Source organism: Glycine soja, chromosome 18 (assembly GCF_004193775.1).
Source record: "Glycine soja cultivar W05 chromosome 18, ASM419377v2, whole genome shotgun sequence".
Taxonomy (NCBI): domain Eukaryota; kingdom Viridiplantae; phylum Streptophyta; class Magnoliopsida; order Fabales; family Fabaceae; genus Glycine; species Glycine soja.
In genome coordinates this window covers 21,200,844-21,211,465 of record NC_041019.1, presented here as the reverse complement: position 1 = coordinate 21,211,465, position 10,622 = coordinate 21,200,844, and the positions used below count along the sequence as shown (strand labels likewise).

Here is a 10,622-nt window from a genome sequence, read left to right as displayed (position 1 = left end):
TTGATTTTTCGGAAAGCCGATGTTAATTAAAAGACATTAACATCAGTTTTTGAAAAACCGATGTTAAAACCATTAGTTAACATCGGTTTTTGAAAAACCGATGTTAACATATCATACGATAACATCGGTTTTTCGGAAAAATCGATGTTAACATGTTTTAATTAACATCGGTTTTTGAAAAACCAATGTTAAGGTATGATATGTTAACATCGGTTTTTTTTTTCTTCAGAAAACCGATGTTAACGTTAACATCATTGGATTAACATCGGTTTTTGATTGAAAACCGATGTTAGACTTATATTTCAAAATATCAGAACCCGAGCCATACTACTTTCCTCGCGCTCTGTTCTTCGCTTGTTCTTCTTCTTCTTCGTGACTGTGAGTACATCTTCTTCAGCTTCTTTGTACAGCTTCTTCAAAACCATGACACGTTGCCACGCTACCTAGGTACAACTTCTTCTTCTTCTTTTTTGTAACCACAAGGACCTTAGTCTTTGTTGTCTTTTTCTTCTTCTTTTTCTTCTTCTTCTTCTTTGTTTCTTTGTTTGGGGAACTTGTGCTCACTGCAAGGATGTTTGTTTGTATGTGTTGTAAGGAGTTGGTTTGTGGAAGTCATGCTTGCAGCAAGGATTAGGTTTTTGCTCACAAGGTGTCATTTTGAGTGAGGTAAATTGTTTCATGTCTAAGCTTCATTTCGTCTAACCTACTAGGTCTGTGTTGTTTCGGTTAACCTTAGGTACATTTCGTGGTGACCTGATCGAGGTACGAGGAAAGCTTCATGTCTTCGCGCCATTGTTTTAGATCTCATTGCCATTGTCACTGTTTGGGTTCGAGGTAAGCTTGGTCCCTGTGCCTTTGTACATCTTCAAGTTGTTTGGACTTAATCTCTAGTTGCCTTTTTGTTTTCAATGTATTTGGTTCAAGAGTTGTTGTAGTTTTGATTCATTCTGATTTGTAATAAGCCTGAGCTCTTGATTGCATTTCTGGGGCATACTTACATTCAGTTTTGTGATCATGCATGTAGCGTTCCATTCCTTCATAGTTTATTTTGCCTATTTTAAGTTTGAAGATTGAGACTTTAAAGTGTTAAAGAGATTAAGGACATGTTATAGTTAGTAGTGTTTCTTAATTTGCTTAATTCATTACAATCTCGATCATCTCTTGTATCGCTATCAACCAGTCTTTTCCTTTTCTATATTCAGTTTTTATACTTCAAGAACTCCTTTCAAATAATTTTAAAGGTTTGGTTTTAGTGAGTATAGAGTAAACAGGAAGCTAACTCTTCATTTTCAACACCTATTCTCAAGAAGTTCAGCAGTGTAGTCCTAATTAACAAGCTTTGAATATCTAGAACCTATTCTAGTATACATGTTCCATTTTGCCTATATATGCAGTCCCCAATTATGCAGAAAAGGTTATTTATCTCATAGTTTAGTGTGACCAAGCTAAGAAGTGATAACAGAATAAGACTTCATTTAAAATTAAGTATTAGTCACATGTTACGTTCTATAGTGCAACCTTATCATTCCCTCACTAACATAGTACCAACCTTACCTACCAGTCACCACTAAGCCTTATAAACATAGAATTATGCACAAAAATGGTATCTAGTGCCTTGATTCAGTACCATACGTTGATTACAGAAAGATATGCTAAGTCCCTGTGGCTTTTGCTTACACTTACTAATATCTAACCATGCCATACTCATCCTAAATGACACCATATGTGGCCCTATAGTTCTATCTGTTTTAAGACCCACCATTATGAAGAAAACAAGTGATAACACCACAAGCTAAGAAAAATACACATCCTTGGTTGTAACAACCAAGGATCCAAACCAAGCACACACACGTCACAACCAGCAAATACTTGAAACCCATGTTCTCAACTCATTTGGTAATTAAACACGTTAAAGACATTTTCAGCAGAAACAATGTAGAATAAGCTACTTAATAATCATAAACAACCAATAAATATTTATCTACTCTCTATGTCTTTAGTTCTACAAATGAAGTCACCAATCTAATAGTCTGATATGTAATATTAATAGAGATAAACTTGAAAAAGAAAAAATGATAGTTGATAGCAATGATTCTTAAAGCAAGGGTATTGAGAATGAGTTACGTTATAGTGCAGTGCAGGCACGGAACTACAACACATAGGTGTAACATACCATTCATATATAACTGTAACCATGATACGGTTCCTTGCTATCGAATATTTAATTTATTTGTTATCATTAGACACATGAGATGGTGAAACTTGTATCTAGGCATGCTGTCTTATTTCCAATCATATATGGTTGTATGATATTAATTTCATGCTGGCATTTCAGGTTAGAAGTGGTATTATTTAAAATTATTGGTTTTGTGGGTGTTCAGTATGATTTGACAAGTCATAGGTCTTGAATAATGTGAATATGTTCTTTGCTCAATTATATTTGGGGATGCCTTAGGTGTTGAAATTGGGGATGCCTTAGAAGTAGGTAGCATTGATTTCTTCTTAGTCTTGGCTGCATTGCTACCCTTACTCACAGACTTAACCTGTCCAAAATAGATGATGAGAAATTAAAAACCAGGCTAACCAAATACCCAACCTTTAAGAAAGAACATTAATGTGATGGATATATGAATTAAAGCAAACCTTAGATTCCTTTGGATGATTCAATTTCACATCTTTTACTTCAACTTCTGAAGCCTTTCTTGTCTCCTTGTACAAAACATGTGAAATTTCCTTCACATCTTCAGCTTCAATGTTGTTGTTAGGACTTTCCACTTGTTTCTTGCATACATTTTCAGGTTCATCTATCTGGTAGGAACTATGTCATCTACTTTCCAATTCCTTGTTCTGTACCTGAACTGATGAACTTTGGTAATCCCTTGAAACTGCAAATTCCTCCTCATATTCATTAACATGAGTCCTATGGATCTCACCAACAGAACTGGTTTCATGCTTAACCCCTTCACTAGAACCTTAAGTGTTGTTGGATATATCATGTTCTGCATCAGTGTTACCACTCATATCTATTCCACTATGTTCTTCTAATCCGAAAGAATCTTTCTCTCTTTGCTTCTCCTGAGCCAGCAATTCGGCTTTCCGGGCGACAACCTTCTTGGAATGAGCTCCAAAGTAGGCTTTCTTCTGGGCCACTGATCTAGGTGTGGCACACTTCTCAACCTCTTCCAAGTACTTGTTAGGAGAGAATGAGGACCATCTCTCCTAAGACAAGGAATTGTTCTCAAATCTACCAAACGAAATAGACAATTGCAAAGCAGGATTGGAAGCAGCAGCACCCTCTCCCATCTGCTTCAACATCGGGGGAAAAAAACTTGTGTGCATAATTGAAGACAACCAACACAAGAAGACAACTCACAAACAACACCAAAAATTTTAATAGTCATAAATTGGGATATGTGATCCAAATCCAAGTCCAAGACCAACCATAGAGCAAGACAGATTTGCAAGGAACAAATAATAATAGTAATGAAAAAAGAAATCAATTTCTAATCTGAAACAACCTTATGAATAATGGGGTTTACCTTCTTATCTTCAAACACTGTTGTATCCACAAGAAATTCACCCATGAAAGTAAATTAGTACTTAGCCACAGCCCCAAAGACACACGAAAGCAATGCACAGTGTGGCCTGTAAAGAAGCAATTGGGGAATAATCATTCCTGGATATCTCACTGAAAATACCAGGAGTAAAATTCTCACAATGGGATAAAAGGAAAGAGTCTTGAAAATAATTATGCAGCAAATGATGAGTAAGGGAATAGCAGGGACATGTGCATGTGGATTTTGGAGGGAGAAAATATCAGAATATGATAATACTCTTTTTTTTCCTTCTTTTCCTTTACATCAATTTCTACTTCACTTTTTCTATAGTAACAACACCCTTTGTCTGCTTCTGGTACTCGAGGAAACTTCTAAGATGAAAAATTCAATCATAAACAAACCAATATCCCCCAAAAGCAAGAGCTTCATATATAACCGTGATTGCATTCCTAAAGAAGAGTTAACTTTTAATGGTAATAAGTACCAGCCTCTAATTCAATCATATATGGCAATTCTCTGATCCCCAGCTACACAATATCCAGTTAAAGGAACAAGATTGGGGTGCTTGATTCTACCAAGAAATTATAGGTCTCTTGCAGCCTCTTCATCTGTCAATGTAGAACCAGCAACCAAAACTAGATGTGGAATTAGAGGTTGTTTATTTCCAGCTGCAATAGACTGAATAATATCATCCTGTTTCTGCTGCTTTTCTTTAATTTCTTTAATCTCAGTAACCAAAGTTGTATACAAAGGTATACTAAGCATAAGAAAACATATACAACAACTTCTTTTATCTATTTAACTTTGGAAACAAATGTTGTCATTTGAAATAATCAACAAAAAATACCTACGCGTACAAGTGTATGATTCGTGACCTTGGACAAGAGTCATTTCAGCAAGCACATGCCCCTGTGTATGAAGGATTACAGAGTGACTCAAAGAAGCCTTTGTATCCGGGGTGCAAAAATTCCTTGACTCTATTGTCGACGGTGTTAAGTCTGGTTAATGTCAAGGCCAGATATGGGTGAAGTGACAAAAGCTTTAGTTCACTGCTTCAAGTAGTGCATGATCTGCTTCTAGAGGAAAACACATTGCCTAAAAGCTACTATTAGGCCAAGAAGATACTGTGTCCGATGGGTAAGGAGTATCAAAAGATTCATGCTTGTCCTAATGATTGCATATTGTTTAGGCATGAATTCAAAGAAATGTCCAAATGCCCTATGTGTGGGGTGTCACGGTACAAGGTGAAGCATGATGAGGACTGCAGTTCTGATGAAAACTCAAAGAAGGGCCCTCCAACGAAGGTGTTGTGGTATCTTCCCATCATTCCAAGGTTTAAGCATCTTTTTGCAAATGAAGACGATGCAAAAGACCTTACCTGGCATGCAAATGGGAGAAACTTTGATGGAATGGCCCGTCATCCGGCTGATTGCTCCCAATGGAAGAAGATTGATGCTTTGTATCCGAAAGTCGGGAAAGAGGCATGAAATCTTAGGCTTGGACTAGCCAGTGATGGAATGAATCCATGTGGCAATTTAAGCACTCAACACAGTTCATGCCCAGTTCTACTAGTAATTTACAATTTGCCTCCTTGGTTGTGCATGAAGCAAAAATACATGATGTTGTCTATGGTGATATCGGGCCCAAGACAGCCAAGAAATGACATTGACGTTTATCTAAGTCTGTTGATTGAAGACCTGAGAAAGTTGTGGGACAAGGGGGTTTTAGTGTTTGATGGGTTTCACAAGGAGACTTTTGAAATGCGTGTAATGCTTTTTTGTACCATTAATGACTTTTCAGCATATGGGAATCTGAGCGGTTACAGTGTTAAGGGTCATCATGCATGCCCCATCTGTGAAGAAGACACAAGCTACATACAACTGAAACATGGTAGAAAAATAGTGTACACAAGGCATCGATGTTTTCTAAAACCTCATCACCCTTACAGACGATTGAAAAAAGCTTTTAATGGAAGTCAAGAGCACGAAATTGCACCGATACCGTTCACTGGTGAGCAGGTCTTCTAGCGGGTTGAACACCTGCATATTGTATTTGGAAAGACCCAAAAGAAGGATAAAAGTAAGAGTTGCATATGGAAGAAGAGGTTCATTTTCTTTGATCTTCCATATTGGTCTGATCTAGATGTTAGACATTGTATCGATGTTATGCATGTGGAGAAAAATGTATGTGACGGTGTCATTGGGACGCTCCTTAACATTCAAGGCAGGATGAAAGATGGTTTGAATACCCATCAAGATCTAGCTAACAGGGGTATACGATCATAGTTGCATCCAAGGTCTGATGGGTAAAAAATATACTTGCCTCCAGCTTGTCATACTTTGTCCATAAAGGAGAAGATAAGTTTTTGTCAGTGTCTGCACCGGGTGAAAGTCCCACAAGGATACTCTTCAAATATTAAGAGCCTTGTGCAGTTGAAGGAGCTTAAGCTGGTAGGGTTAAAGTCTCACAATTGTCACATGTTGATGCAACAATTGTTAGCCGTGGCCATACAAGACATTTTGCCTAACAAAGTAAGGCTAGCCATAACTCGCCTGTGCTTTTTCTTCAATGCCATATGTAGCAAAGTCCTTGATCCTGTCAAGTTTGATGACCTGCAAAATGAGGCAACAATTATATTGTGCCAGTTGGAGATGTATTTTCCTCCTAGTTGCTTTGGCATCATGGTTCACTTAATTGTTCACCTGGTCAGAGAAATCAGATGTTGTGGTCCTGTTTATCTGCACTGGATGTACCTGGTTGAGCGATACATGAAGATCTTAAAAGGGTATACCAAGAATCTACATCGTTCGGAAGCATCTATTGTTGAAAGGTACATTACAGAATAAGCCATTGAATTTTTTTCAAACTACATTGAAAAGGCTAAACCTGTTGGCTTTCCTAAGTCTCGACATGACGATAAAGTGGGTGGTAAGGGTTCAAGAGGACTGTATGTCATCACTCCAAGTGTAGAAGATTTGTTAGAAGCTCACTTGTATGTGTTGAACAACAGTAGTGAATTTTTTCCATACATACTTCAACATGAAGCTTTAGTCAAAAAAAATAATCCAAAAATGTCAAAGAATTGTGTGTTGAAAAAACATAACAAAACTTTCTGTGATTGGTTTAAAGATACAATCTTTGCTGATGAAACTGCCTCAGAAACATTAAGAAAGCTAGCATATGGGCCTATAAGAAATGTTATAACTTGGCAAGGATACAACATAAACAAGTATTCCTTTTACACAAAAGAACAAGACGACAAAAGTACAATGCAAAACAGCGGGGTCACCCTAAGGGCTGAATCTCAATACTTCGCAAGTATGCATGATGACAATCCCTGTGTAGCTTCCATCCCTTACTTTGGGTTCATTGATGAAATTTGGGAGCTTAACTATGTCAAATTTACTGTTTGTGTTTTCAAATGTAAATGGGTTGACAGCAACACCGTTGTGCAGACGAATGATGTAGGATTTACGTTGGTAGACCTAAAGAAACTAGGTTACCGCAATGACCCTTTCATCATGGCAGAACAAGCTAAACAAGTATTTTATGTACAAGACCCTTCTGATGAAAGGTGGTGTGTGGTTTTACACGGAAAATAATGTAGAAGATGATGATTCATACATGGACACTTATGTTAGTCCTTTGTTTGGAAGAGGGATAGGAGGTTGCTGCATGTCAGAACTACTAGAAGAAGGTCCACCTGCATGAAAATTTTTGTTAGCTCCTTCATGATCAGGAAGCTTTCTCTTTTGTGCAGCTAAATCATCCTCTTTTTCAGGTGTAGAATGAAGCTTGACAGGTTCAGGTGCAGGTGCTGCTACTGGTGGAGGCACTTCAATTTGCTTGCCAGACCTCAAGGTGATGGCACTCACATTTTTCGAATTCTGCACAGTTTGTGAAGGCAATTTATCAGAATTCTGGGATTGAGCTTGGTTCAACTGAGTAGCCATCTGCCCCATCTGATTTGTCAGACTCTGAATGGAGGCTCTTGTCTCTTCCTAAAATTGCATATTTTGGATGGTCATTTGCCTCACTAACTCCTCTAAGGAAGGTTGAGGAGGAGCCTCAGTTGCTTGTTGTCTTTGTTGTTGCTGCTACATTGGAGGAGGAACATATGGCCTGCTTGGACCAGTAGCATTCTAGAAGGGAGGGGATAGGCTGTTGTTGCTGCTGTTGTTGTTGCGGAGGATTTGCCCATCTCAGATTTGGATGATTCCTCTAACCTGGATTGTATCTGTTGCTTGAAAGATCATAATTATTCTGTTGTTGTTGGTTTTGCTGCTGAGGGGGTCTATTATAAATGTTTGCAGCATAGGCTTCAGGTTGCTCATTGACTCCAGATTGCTACAAAGAAGGACAGAGATTTGTATGGTGATCAGCAGAAGAACATAGACCACAAACTCTTGCAACAGTAATAGGTGAAGATGTAGATTTCTGATTTATGGCAAGCTGAGTTACTAGGTTGACCAAGGCATCAAGTTTTCCCGCAAGCTTCTTATTTTCAGCAGATGAAGATGAATCCATGGCCACATCATGGACTCCTCTAAGGACAATAGCATCATTTCTTGCACTGAATTGTTGGGAGTTGGAAGCCATCTTCTCAATCAGATTCCTAGCCTCAACAGGGGTCATATCACCAAGAGCTCCACCACTGGCAACATCAATCATACTCTTCTCCATGTTGCTAAGTCCCTCATAGAAATATTGCAGAAGGAGTTGCTCAGAAATATGGTGGTAAGGACAGCTTGCACACAATTTCTTGAATCTTTCCCAATACTCATACAAGCTCTCCCCACTAAGTTGTCTGATGCCTGAAATGTCTTTTCTGATGGTAGTGGTCCTAGATGTAGGAAAAAATTTCTCCAAGAAAATCCTCTTAAGGTTATCCCAGCTGGTAATGGACCTGGGAGCAAGGTAGTACAGCCAATCTTTTGCCACTTCCTCCAAAGAATGAGGAAAAGCCTTTAGAAAGATATGATATTCCTAGACATCAGGGGGTTTCGTGGTGGAACAGACAATATGGAACTCCTTAAGATGCTTTTGAGGATCTTCACCTGCAAGACCATGAAACTTAGGCAGCAAATGTATTAGTCCAGTTTTGAGAACATATTGAACATCCTCATCAGGATATTGAATGCACAAGCTTTCATAAGTGAAGTCAGGTGCAGCCATCTCCCTAAGAGTCCTCTCACGAGGTGGAGATTGAGCCATGTTCTCAGTATGAAAATTAGCAACCGAATGCTCAAAATTAGAATGTTTAGAATCACCAGCAACAAAATGCTCAGAATGCACAGAATGCTCAAAATGATCAGGATGCACACTATGCCTAACTAATCTATGAAAGGTTATATCTATTCCAGGATCAAAGGATTGTAAATCACCTAGATTGCCCCTAGTCATGCACTATATGCAGCAATTCATGTATTTCTCAAACAAGCACCAAAGGGGGTAAAACTACAACTATACTCAAACGATATCCAAATGAGCTGAAAATTTGTGAGCAACACCCTAAAATCTTGAAAACTGCCTAACTATGAAAATTTCAGACAAAAATTCAAAGTCTAACTATGAAAACTACCTAAGGAAAGTTTAGAAAAATAGGACAATAATACTTGAAAAATAAAAAATAAAAAGCTTAGTAAACAACTGATTTTTCAAGTTTGGGAAACCTCAACTGGCAGTCGGTTGTCATGACATGGGAAATTTTTTTCTACCCCAAATGCATATATAATAATAGTCATTCTAATAACCGGAGCAAAAGTTATGGCCGTTTTAAGTTTTGCTAAAAACAAGTTCCCAAAATTTTTGTATCTCTCAAAATTCAGCCACACCAAGTGCTTCTGGTATTTTTCACACAAAATATGGATCAAAAGAAACTACCACACAAAAAATTAGCCAAAAATAACAACTCTAGCTATCAAAACAAAAATCTCCAATTAATTAGCAAAATTTGGGTACTATTCACACCACTCTAAAAAACAGAACAGGGGGCACCTCTGAAAAACAAAATAGAACGCTACACACCTGAAACACACACAAACAACTAAACAACACTAAACAACGGAACTACACACAAAACAACTAAACATTGTAAATTAATTACATAACACATATTTTATAAAAACACACAGAAACAAACACAAAGGCACAAAAACATAATTATGAACCTTTGGACCACTACTCCCCGGCAACGGCACCAAATTTGATCGGAGTCGTATCCGAATCAAATAAACATTAATATGTAGTATGTAGGAAGTGAGCCTAGGTCGTCTCCAATGAACAATGATCAACCAAATGTTCATATCATATATTAACAAAACAGTAACGAATTAGGGGGGGTTTGTTTGCTTTTGTAATTTAAACAGCAAGCAAACTTGAATTCAAAAGATAACATAACTAAAACATGTTGTTTTCCCTTGATTCAAAAGCAAGTCTCTTATCCTAGGTTACAAGAATTTATCCCTAATCAGTTCAACCACTTAATCCAACCCGAAATTAATTTACTAAGCGAAAATTAACACAAGGCTGTCATTATGTGATTAAGCAACACATACACCAATTAATCCCTCTCACATGTCCATTAAGTATGAACGTTAATTAAGCACAAAGACAATTAATCAAGCATTAAGCATGCATGGATTAATATCAGCAATAAAACAGAATAATTGGTGAAGGGGAAAAACTGATCAGAATTTAATATTAAGAACAAAACCTCAAAGAGAGCTATGCTTAATCCTTAAGAGAAAACAACACTATGGATTCAGCCTTCCATTAACAGCAGAAACGAAAACAAAACTTAAATCAATAGCAGAAAACGAAGCTAGAAATTGAAGCAGAAAACGAAACTGGAATCTCTACGTGAACAGTGCGCGTGAACAGTAACACCAAAGAGAAGCTGAAAAATGAAAACCCTACAAAACTACCTACGTGAACAGTAACACGAAAAACCTCTTAAAACCCTAGTAGCTGGGTTCACTAAAGGTCACAAGGGTCCAAAGCTTACAAATCTGATTATTGGGCCCAATAAGGTCTGGTGGCCCAATTATAAAAATACAGCTAAAA

General features: G+C 37.6%; 1 non-coding gene and 1 pseudogene across 1 annotated transcript; one reads left to right on the top strand and one right to left on the bottom strand.

The window, feature by feature from the left end:
* Positions 1–302: 302 nt before the first annotated feature.
* Positions 303–3,315, bottom strand: LOC114397086 (annotated as a pseudogene).
* Positions 3,316–8,285: 4,970 nt separating this feature from the next.
* Positions 8,286–8,393, top strand: LOC114397793. The gene has a single exon (XR_003663417.1). It is a non-coding gene; the product is annotated as a small nucleolar RNA R71 (small nucleolar RNA).
* Positions 8,394–10,622: the final 2,229 nt, after the last annotated feature.